The following is a 12,513-nucleotide window of genomic DNA, read 5'->3' on the forward strand; positions in this document are numbered from 1 at the left end:
TCATTTCACGGAACACGAGAAGATATTTTGTGGATCACTATATAATGAGAATACCTTGCATTAGTAAATTAAATTATACAATAAGTGCTATGTGACATTTTTGAAAGAAAAAATAATAATAATAACAATGATTTTACTCTGGAAGAAAATTTATATTTCAATATTCTTTAAATGTGCGCTACATTCATTTATTTAATTTTGCAGATCTCAATGGATGAAGGTACTTAATTGCTGCTTCTTTCACATTTCAAAAAGCCTTTTAAAAGGAAAAAAAAAAAAAAAAGATAGGTGAAACTAATTTTGTAATTTGTTTTTCAGCAATTGGATTTGATTGGTAAAAATAAATAAATAAAAAATAAAGGTAAAAGAGCAGCTATGTTCTTTAGCATTTCAAAAGTGTTTTTAAAAAACCAATAAATATTGTTAAATTAATTTTGTGATTTTTCTTCAACGATTTTTATTTAAGAAAAACGATGCATTCCTTTTTCCAATTTCAATAAATCTGAATCGTGTATTTACATATGTTATGAATCACTCTGAAACAGTTTTTAATACAGCAACTTAGTTTGAAATGTAGTGTTGTTTATTTTTAATAACGTTTTAAGCATAATTATAAGATTTTATTATTTATAAATAATATCTCTTCCGTTGTTTTTTAAAAAATACTATTAACATAAAAAAAATTGCTATCCCTCGTCCGTTTACAAGTTCCAAGTCTCTATCGCACTTTTTTTTTCACAAAAAATTAAGTTAATCCAAATAAAAAAGATCATTATAAATGATCATACTATCATGTATCATTATAAATATTCTTCGCTTCGGCGTATTGTTAAAAACAGCAACCGTATGCGGATGCTGTAATGTAGGTTGTTGAGACTCAACATCAAAACTAATATTTTTCTCATCATTATTTTTTGCAAAAATATTTTTATAATAAAATTTATCGGGACAATAGCCTGCTCTTTACATGCATGAACATCAAATATCTAATAAATTTAACAAATCCAATTACATATATATTTCTTAATGAAAACATAAAAAGTTTCTAAAGTACGTATTCCGCAAATATGCATCGATTCAAAACGCGTATCAGCATATCTGCACATTCTCCAAATTACACTTTACTCAACATAAATAATCTTGGAATGGTACTCATAACCAAAAGAAAACAAATAAACTCATTCTTTGAAGAAGTGGACAAGGTAAAAGAGAAAAGAAGAAAGAAGAAAAAAAAATCCGCAAATAATTGGAGAAAGAGAATAGTAGGAAGAAGAAGAAAAGCGCCAAGCGGCGCCACCCGCTTTGCCAAAAGCAGCGGCGTATGCAGGGAACAGTCAAGTGAGGAGGGACCATCTGTCGTGGAGGGGAACGCGTGCTGAAAGAAAGGGGAGGGGGGTCTCCTCTGGAATGCAGTCCTGGCCAGTAAGTATAGTCTGATCAGTGACGCATGGATAAACTCGCCTCTCCTACAAGAGCTGAGTAGAAACATCTAATTCGGGGAGATTCCTGAAAGAGCATTTAATTGGTTTCTTACTCGGTTGCCAATAGTAATGTTCAATCACACTTTATTAATTTAATATATTCTTTTCGACTATGTATCTTTGTTGTATATGAGTGAGCAAAGCTCGGAAGAATTTACAAACTCACTAAAAATACAGGAATTCTTTAAAGAATATTATGAAAGATTTTAAAAAATTGCTATTTTTTCAGCATAAATATCCTAAAGGTCTTCCTTCCTTTTCTTGATAACGGCAAATCTGAAATTCTATCAATATACATGTTATCGGCAAAGTATGAAACTCCGGCATTCTATAAAATGCCTAGGCATTGTATATAATGCCGGATGTTTTTATGCAAGGTATGAAATATGAGAAGTATTAGATACTTTCCCTAAGCATTGTATATAATACCTAGGCATTCTATAGAACAGGGGTTTCCAACTGGCGGCCGCATCCGGCCCGCGAAGCCTTTTTTTTTGTGGCTCGCGAACTAAAACATATTAGCTGTCATTTTTTTACGGACAATTTTCGTAAAAAATCTATATGGGTTTAAAATACTTTTCTCGTTAATAAAAACCTAATTTCTTCGTTTCTGTGAAATTTAACATACCAACTTGCAAAGAAATTTATTTCTCAGGTATTGCATCCAAGAAAATATTTATTCAAATACAAAAATAATCGTGTATGTTGCTCTTTTTTATTTTGTATTTTGTTAATATAACTTAGCATGTGCGTATCAGAAATTTTCTCGAAGAAGTTCTCATATTTAACGTTTTGAAACTGCTCATTTTGGACGAAAATATTTTCACACACATTTGTAAATTTTAAATTTAAATATCTATTCTCCGGCGGTTGCAGCGGACAAACCTCAATTTTCTCATTGAATATTTTGTGTGCTACTATGTAAGTTTTAATACCTTAACAATTAGATATCTGTTGCACATTAAGTTATTGTAGCCCGAATTTTTATCATTTATTTAATATTTTTAAAAATATTATTAATAACAAATAAATATTTTTAAAAATCCACTTCTTACTTTAATTTGTAATTCATTACTTTTGTTTCGTACAACTTAGTAAAACTCTGACAGTAATATTTAATGTTCCTTCAAACATAAAAGAGTCCTACAAAAAATTTTGATAAAGTTGCGGCCCGCCATTTGATTTGTGTTTTTATTTGTAGCCCCCGGCCTCATGCAAGTCGGTAACTCCTGCTATAAAATGACAAATGCTATTTAGGCAAAGTATGTAAAAAACGTCCTGATGAGGTTATTATGTAAATGATGCGCATTTCTCAAAAATAAAAATGTTATTCTCAAAAAATAATGACAGTGCCATTAAAAAAAAATTATTCAAAATGCGTAAAGAAAAATGAAAGTTGTACAAAACATAATTTATGACTTTCTTATTATGGGAATAAAATTTTCGTACAAAAAATTCACATTTAAGTCACTGTTATTTTCAGTTTCGAAACAAATATTGCACAAAATATCCATTTCATCACCTTTACTAGCATAGCCACAGAAGATTTTATACTTTGCTAGTTTCTCATTTGGTATTCTATAGAATGCCTAGGAAATGTGTGAAATATAAATCATTTCATACATTGCCGGCTAGTTTTAGGCATTATATACAATGCCAAGGCATTAAATAGAATGCTGGATTTCAAACTTTGCCGGTAACATATAAAATATAACACACGGTAAAAATAATAAATATCATATATAAATATATTATTATTTATGCTAACCCTGAACAATTAGCTGGAACTGCCAGTTGTAAGACAATAAGTAAAGATAAACTACCTAGATATAATAAAATGTAATTATTATCAACTAAATTGCGCCGCCATAGTTACTTCACAATAGCACTTCGTCAATTTTAAAGTTTAACAGTCATATCAAATATATCAAATCATATCATATCAATATATCAAATTAAATTTATTTAAATATTTGATCAAGACACCTTTTTATCACAATATTGCTATTAAATATATATATGAATATAGAAAAATATCAATCAAGCTATCTTTTTATTTTGATATTCCAAAAATATTTATGAATTAAGTTTATACAATAAAAAGAAATCATCTTAATACGGCCTAAAATTAAACAATGTATTATTAAATTCAGATTGCTCTTTCACCAAGTGTGATTTTATAAAGCAACAATATTAGTCTTATTTTATCATTCATTAAGCTTTTTTTTTAAAAAAAAATCAGCAATTAAAATTAATTCTTACCTATTTTTTGAAATTATGAAATAGAAAATTCAATGCAAAATTAAAAACTGAGAATTTGAAATATTTGGCATCTTTGTATGGTAAGCTACATACTGCAAATAAAAAAAATTTCAAAAATAAATTTTTTTCTATTTGTTTTTTTGAAATTCTATTTTAGCGTTCATTGCATTAGTAATAGAAGAAAAATAGTTGTCAAGCCACTTTTCTCGGAATCAATCGTTGAAGCACTCGCACGGCAGAATTGCCATTTCAATAAATTCTATTCAAACATTCACGTGTATTATGCATTTCAACTATAAAAGTTCTTTTAATTAATTATCAGAGTTTTAAATCTCTAGTTTTGATTTATTTTTAATTATAAATAAAACTTTGTTACGCAATGGAAATTCTTAAAGTATTTTTTGAAAAAAATCTTATTTAAATAAAAAAATAAAAATAATAATAAAACGCTCCCTGATTTCAGAGAGATACATCGAAATTAGTCCAGCTCTCTGAAACTGCTAATGATTAATTTCAGTTTTTTTTTTACCCTGGAGACCATTTTAATTTTGCAGAAGTCTGAGAATATAGAAATACAATACATTTGCAGGGGTCTGTTCAGAAGAAATTTGGGTCCGTTAACGGACTCTTCACAAAATATCTTTTCATAAAAACTTCACAAAATATTTTAACTTAAAAACGGACCCTTCACAAAATGATTTTTCTTTTAATCGGACCCTTAACAAATTTGTTTATCTTCATTATTGTTTTTTTAATCGAATAAACCCTTCCCAGGGCAGAAAACAAGGATGGATGTAAACGAATAAGTTTTGTCTTCGGCAGACGATTCTTCCATTATTCGTCCGAAATGAATATTCTGCGTTCAGCAGCATAGACTAAATACCAAATATTTGCATGTTGCATCACTAATTTAGAAGCAGCAATTGCTGTTTATTTTTGAAAACTTAATTTTTTTTATTATAATTTTTCAGTGCCGAGCATAATCTTGTATCTATTTACAATTTAAAAACTCCTTGAAAAAGGTTTTTGCAATAACCGGACCCTATTTGCACAATTTCATAAAAGCGGACCCTGGCTGAAAGAATGTGAGTAACTTTTTCACAATTTCACGAAAACCGGACCCTTCACAAAATGTATGGACAGACCCCTGATTTGTAGAGCATTCCTTATAGGGAGAAAAAAAATTTAATTCCGGTAATAAATTAACTTAAAACTCGCAATAATGGCTGCTTGCAGGTTCTCGTAATTTAGAAAGTGGGAATGATTTTAAGAACTCAACAAGAAACAAAGGAAATTCTTACATGTCTGATTGCGTAAATTACGTTAACGAGCGATAAAACAAATTTTTCGACTTTCGCGAGGAATGCGGTCTTATCTAAATATCTCAAGTATTTTAAATGATAAAATATGGAAAGTTCTTATCACAAACGTGTATACACTGGTTTGGAATTCATGAAAGGGTTCTTTAACAAAAATACAAAGATAAAGAGAGAAATGAATCACGCAAAAGATTAGAGTTGCAAAGCACAATAAATTACATCACTCTTCAAAATTGCAATAATATAAAAAAACCTACTGCCTTGAACTTTAATTTTAAAACAACTCTCCATTTCCAAGGTAATTGAAATAAAAGATAATAACAATATTGTCTGTTATTTGAGTATAGAAACTGGAAGATTTAAAATCCGTTTGTTGTTAAATGAAAAGAACAAAGCAAAAAGTTCAATTCGGAAAATAAAGTATTATTTCGATTTAAAATTTTAGGCCATACACTTTTTTTAACACAACGAAATTTTGAAACCTTATTTTTTAAAAAAAAGGCAAATTTTAGCGCAGCCATAATCAAAATTTCTTGCATAAATCATTGCGCCTGCTTGTTTTGCTTAAGAGCATACCATATCGCCAGCGAAACTTTTCATGGCAAATTCTTATTCACGGTAATTTAAAAGTCAGAGCAGGGGTCTGTCCAGACATTTTGTGAAAGGTCCGTTTTTGTATAATAGTGAAAAAATTACACACAATTTGTGAATATAAAATAAACGTTAAGAATCATGCTTTCACCCAGGGTACAGTTAAATTTTTTTTATTTTTTTTATGTATAATTTAAAATTTATTTTTGAAAACATTAATAATCAGAAGACAGCTCGGAATAAGCTATCTAAACAATGAAAATCAAATTCAGAAAGTATATCCAGGTCTTCCCGAAAATATCAGCCAATTAATCCATTCGAACTCAATCAGTTATTTTTATTCTAATATTAGCGAAACGGAAATTCAAGAATCTGTTTCAAATAATTGCCCTACGCTGAGAGAAAGGATGCCATAGCTATTACGGACGCGGAAAAAAAAAGAAGAAAAAGAGTGGAGTGCGGGGAAACCGCATAGTTGTGTGAGGGAAAACATTCCATACGTGTTTCCTTTTCTGACTGTACTACAGAGATTCCACAGTTTATTTGAAGTCAGAAAATAAGTAAAATGAAAAAAAAAAAACAAAATTGTGAGGAAGCTTCAACTGCGGGCTGATTTATTTCCCATAAAAACGATTGAATTTAAATACGTAACAGCAATATAATCTACATTGCTACACAAACATATAACTAAAATGACTTTTCATTTTGCTTAATAACCTCAGTAACAAACAATTTTTTAGACTATATTTAAACATTTCCATAATAAATTTTAACAGTAATTTATAAAATATTTTAAGAACAAATAAAACAAACTAGGCTATACAAAATGATTAATAAAAAAATTGTTTTATCAAAACTGAATTATTAAAAGCAAAGCATGAAAGAACAAAGAGAATTCACGGTTTTCATGCTTTTTCAGCATCAATAAAACAGCTGAAGATCATATATTTGCACATATATTATAGCATGAAAAAGAAAATTTCCGACTTAATTCGTACAGTTATAATATAGTTTTTTACTTACTAACAAACAAACATTCATTAATTTATTCAAAAAATGAATTTTAAAAACAGAAACAAAATTAACTAACTGTACTCAGTATAATTTTATCTTTATAATTCAATTCAATAATCCTGAAGTAAAACCTACTACGGGAAAAAAATTGACTTTTCTAAAGGTTTAAAAAAAATACATCAGGGGTCTGTTTAGAAGAAATTTGGGTCCGTTAACGGACCCTTCACAAAATATCTTTTCATTAAAACGGACCCTTCACAAAATATTTTAACTTAAAAACGGACCCTTCACAAAATAATTTATCTTTCAACGGTTCCTTCACAAATTTGTTTATCTTCATTATTGTTTTGTTATTCGAATAAACCCTTCCCAGGAAGGGCGGGGGAAAGAATGAGAGATGTAAACGAACTAAATTTTGTCTTCGGCAGACGATTCTTCCTTCATTCGTCCGAAATGAATATTATGCGTTCAGCAGTATATGCTAAATACCAAATATTTGTATGTTGCATCGCTAATTTAGTAGCTGCAATTGCTGTTTTTTTTAAATGTATTTTTTTTTTTTTTTTAGTTATAATTTTACAGTGTTGCGCATAATCTTGTATGTCTTTACAATTTAAAAACTCCTTGAAAAAGTTTTTTTTGCAATAACGGACCCTATTTGCACAAATTCACAAAAGCGGACCCTGGTTGAAAGAATGTGACCTAACGTTTATTTTATATTCACAAATTACGAGTAATTTTTTCACAATTTTACAAAAACGGACCCTTCACAAAATGTCTGGACAGACCCCTGCAGCGAGAATCACGGTTTTCATGCTTTTTCAGCATCAATAAAACAAACAGCTGGAAATCATATATTTGCACATAAATCATTAGTATGAAGAAAAAAAATTCCGACTTAATTCGTACTATTATAATATAGTTTTTTACTTACTAACAAACAAACATTCATTTATTTATTCAAAAAATGAATTTTAAAAACAGAAACAAAATTAATTAACTGTACTCAGTATAATTTTATCTTTATAAATAATTCAATTCAATAATCCTGAGGTAAAACCTACTACGGAAAAATATTGACTTTACTAAAGGTTTAAAAAAAAAAAAAAAAATACATCTTAAAAAACAAATTAATTTTAAACTCACGAACTTCCGAATTTTTATCAAATAAAGAAGAGACAAATGTTTTTTAAAATGAAAGCGCAGAAAGGAATTTAAAAAGTGAAGTCACTTTCCAATTATTATTCTTTAGATACGATTTTTGGTTATTACGCAACAAAGTCTGAAATTCCCCATAAGTGCACACGAACCAAAGGATTACTATGCATTTGGAAACGGGCATTCTAAGAAACCTTGACACTGGAAAAACGGAGAAGGTCAAAATAAAAATAATAAAAAGTGAAAGAGAGAAAAAAAAAACTTAATATAAAAGAAGCATTGGCAACAATGTCAGCATGGTAATAAATAAATACATGGTACATCGGTAGCGAAATTTCACGCATGGCTCCCCAAAACTATTCTGTTATGCCTTGTCCCTCCTTGGAAAGGCATCGCCTATCTATACAAACTGCATTCCTCAACATTAAGATGCATTCAGTCACGCTACAGGATGGATGTCAAGCGAACAATATCACACCAAATGCCAGAAACGCACCCGGCCCTCATCTAACAAAAACACGTTTAACCAAAAAAAATATTAAAAGTTATGAGACACATACTTTATTTTGGGAAAAGAGTGATAAAATAATGATGAGGGGTGTATATTATATAAAAAATATGTTTATCAAAATCTCGAAACACAGCTTTAATTTTTAAAAGCATAAATATGACCTTGGTGGAAAGAGTTGACAAGTCGTTGAAATGGCATAAATTTTAATATTTAAAATAAAAGGACTGAAATTTTTTAAAAAAATCGTCACGAAGATGCAAACTTTGAGTGTTTTTATTTTAGGTCCAAAAATATTTATTTTTGTCATTCTTCAGTACATTAAAAATGGTTAAGTTTTGGAATATGAGAGTTTACATATATCTGAAACGAATTTGAAGTTTAAATGAAAAATCAACAAGAGATAAAAAAAAAAAATTAAGCACACATTAAACAAAATTTTAAGCAGGAAAGCGAATGAACAAAATTTTCCATCTTTTCTCTCTGAAGAATGGCATCTGTCAATGCCAATAAGTTTATAACAATCATAATTTAATTAAAGTTGGGAGCTTAAGTTTGCATTTAAACTTCATACATAAACACATAAGTAGATGACGTTACCATTTTAAACCTAACTAATTTTAAAAATATGTCTTATGTTGCAATTTTTAAATAAGTTTAGCAGTTCAAAATTTCGAAAAAGTTCGCATGGGGAAGGACACTACATTATTATTAATGCACTTTTTTGATAAATGAAAAAGAAATTAAACATTTCAGTATGGTGTTATTAATTTAAATAAATCGAAATATTAACTTAATAAGAGAAAAGGGGGGGGGGAATAGTACATAGTCAAACAATCGAATTTGAAAAACACTTTCTGAGCACAAGATCTCTCTTGATTCATCGTATGCAAACTATGCAGCTTGAATTTCTTTATTCACTTATTTTAAAAAAGTGTACTGAACTAATTAGAAATTAAAATGAATAACTACGCAAGGTCATTTTAGGAGAAATTTGGGTCCTATAACAGACTCTTCACAAAATATTCTATCTTAAAGACGGACCTTTCACAAATTCTAAGACAAAAACGGACCCTTTACACCACAAAATCGGACCCTTTACATAACGGAAGTACGGTTACGGATAATATTATCGTAATAAAGGACCATTCACAAAATATTTGATCTTAAAAACGGACCATCCAAAATGTTTTAAATTTTAAAAAAGGGCTCGTCACAAAACTCTTCTTTGGAAAAACGCACCCAATAATGTTTTCAATTCATAATTTTAAAACATGAACTCCTTCGAATCCATGCTTTCAGTAATTTTTTATTCTTTTTTCCCCAAAAACAGAACTGTGTGTTCAAAAATTGACAGAGACTGGAATCTAGCAGTGGTAAGAACTTTATTTTAGAGCAATTTTAAATTAAGAATATAATGAGCATATTTTTACAAATTCTCACAAAAGGGGACCTTTCACAAAAAGACTGCACAGAGGTTTACACTAATTCTCAAAATTATTAACTGATTTTTCATAACTTTAGAAAAACAGGATAATTTTACAAGAAGTCTGCAATAACTTCACTGTGTATAAGTCCAAGAGCAGGGGTACTTTAACAAGTAAGGGCTTTACTAGTTAAAATTATAAGCTAATTTCAGAGTTTCCACAGAAATTAAAAATTTGCAAATGCGGTTATAAGTAACCTAAGTGAAGCAAACAGTAAAAAGTGAAACAAAAAATGTGAGCCAATTAAAAAGGGAAGCAAGCTTTCATACTTTTATATATTTGTAAAAAACAGGACATATAATTTTTCCTACGAAATTTTATTTAGGAAATTAGGGACAGTTTATTTGCGTAATATAATTTTTTTAATTTAGAGATCAACCCATCTTATAAAAATTATTAAAGTAAAAGTATTTTTTTTAAATAATATTGGTGCACGAATTTTAATTTTACTTTAAACAACTCTATGCATTTGAAAAAAAATCTGAACATCCCATAAATATTAGCTTAGAGTGCAACAGCAATTCCTAATTGTATGACAAACTGCTACACAAAATAATAAATGTTTAGATAAAAAAAATATTAAAGTAATGTTAAATAGTAATTTTAAAATAAAAGCATAAAATAATTAAATAAAATTATGCACCAGTTACTCTATTCTGTTTCAACTAATCAAATTTTTTTAATAATTTTGTTAACTTATTTTATTTAAAGATTGAATTTTTAACATTCTATCGCTAATCTAAAAATAATGTAAAATATTTTACTCTTACGTGTCATAAACTCATTTAAATTGCTTTGCTTCAAATCTGTGCATATATTTCAATTCATAATTTAGAATATTTATTTCAAGCAAAAATTAATGATTATCAATTGAAAAATGGTATATGTAAGAGAAACACCAAAAAATATTAAATTAAGTTGCACACAACCATTAACAATTGGAAAGTTAGAAATCCATAGATTTTCCAAAGTGTTCAGTGAGGCGTCAGGCTCGGAAAGTGCATATAATAGTAAAGCGAATAACCTAGCCAAAACTATTCTATATCCTTCAGAAATATTTTTCACAGTCTGTATGCGATAGGTTCTCACTATGCTTTTAATATGCTTACAATATTTGTCTGTAAGCTGATCAACTATCAAGATGCATCAGTTTTATTTACTTTAGCTTTTTTTCATTTAAAAAAAGCAGTCTTTTCTTGTGTGTTTACAGCATTTGTTCACTGATTTAAGAAATCTGACCCACTAGAAGGAGCTTGTGATTATTAGCTTTTGTTGACAAGGAGAGGACTGAGTAATGCTTACATAAAACATTAAAACTCCCTTGTTTTCAAATGGTTAGAAAAAATAAAAATACAAATAACAAAACAGTTTCAGAAAAATTTCAAATGTAGAATAAAAGCTACGTTTGCAGAAATAAAAAGGTCAAAAAAAATTTTTTCAAGGAGTTCCAAATTTTTATAACACTATTATTTTAGTATAAATTACCTTTTTTATTTGAGTTTAATCCTAAAATTAAATTACTAGAGTAAAAATAAAAGAAAGTTACGACTTTCTTACAGAAGCATAGGTAAGATTTTTTCTGTTCTTGCAGACAAGAGAGAATCAGGAAATAAATAATATGGTTATGTAATATTGTATGTATGGCTATGTAATATTTAAATAAGATGCCCGGTTGCTGAGTGGTAGCGCTTCACTCTCCGCTGCCACAGGTCCTGGGTTCGATCCTCGGGAATTCAATAATATTTTGGCAATTTGTCACGACATCTTAAAATGGCTACTTTCCATTTTTATTTTAGGCTCAATTATTCCCAATATTTCCTTTCATTTTTTGTAAACATATTTAAAAAAATCTCATATTAAAAGATTACGATTTTGAGTTGTGGATATTATTTTATCAAAGAAAATAATACATTTTTTAAATTTATCAATCAAAACAAAAATTTAGTAGTAATGTTGTTGATTCATTGGCATCCTTTAAATTAAACAACACAACCCATTTAATTTAAAAATAAAATTTATTCTTATTGAAATCTTAAAATATTAGAAAAAATTCATTGCCCTTTACATAAAATGATGCATCAAAATCACGTGTATTAGAAAAGCATTGTTATCAGTACCATTCACTAAGCCATTACTAATTTATACATCTCTAAACCCTTTTAAAAGCAAAAATTCAAATGTTTTGCTTTGAGGCTGTTAAGAAAAATTAAACAAATCTTAAAAGACTAAAAGGTTATTTTTAATATCAATTTTAAACCTTCTTTCTGATTTAGTGGAAAATTGAACTTGATGCAATACTTGATATAGAACATTAAGACCAAAACATTTCTATATTTTTGTTCATTTAATTTTAATTTTCTTTGTTCTTATAAAGCACTGAACATAACTAAATTATCTGTCCTCTTTATTGATGAGAATTACTTTTTATTCATTTTAAAAACAATCACAGTTTCTAACATTGTCAATTGATTTATAAGGCTTTGTTTACCTCAGTGGATGGTAGAGTACATAATGAAAAAAAAAACATTCTAGAAATGTAGAAAGCCTGGTGTCTTTCACCATAAAATGTGCATCTCTGTAATTTAAAAAGCAAGATGTTGTACTAGCCACTATATAAATGATATTTTAATAGGATAAAAATACTATATAAGCCACCCACTTCTCCACTAAACACTTTTTTTATAAAAATTCAT

General features: G+C 28.5%; 1 protein-coding gene across 2 annotated transcripts in view; it reads right to left on the minus strand.

Moving 5' to 3' along the window:
* LOC107453135 (uncharacterized) overlaps positions 1-12,513 on the minus strand; it is a 66,766-nt gene that overhangs the window by 51,370 nt on the left and 2,883 nt on the right. The window lies entirely within an intron of this gene.

Source organism: Parasteatoda tepidariorum, chromosome 7 (assembly GCF_982258835.1).
Source record: "Parasteatoda tepidariorum strain Cologne lab strain chromosome 7, Ptep-v5.0, whole genome shotgun sequence".
Classification (NCBI taxonomy): Eukaryota; Metazoa; Arthropoda; class Arachnida; order Araneae; family Theridiidae; genus Parasteatoda; species Parasteatoda tepidariorum.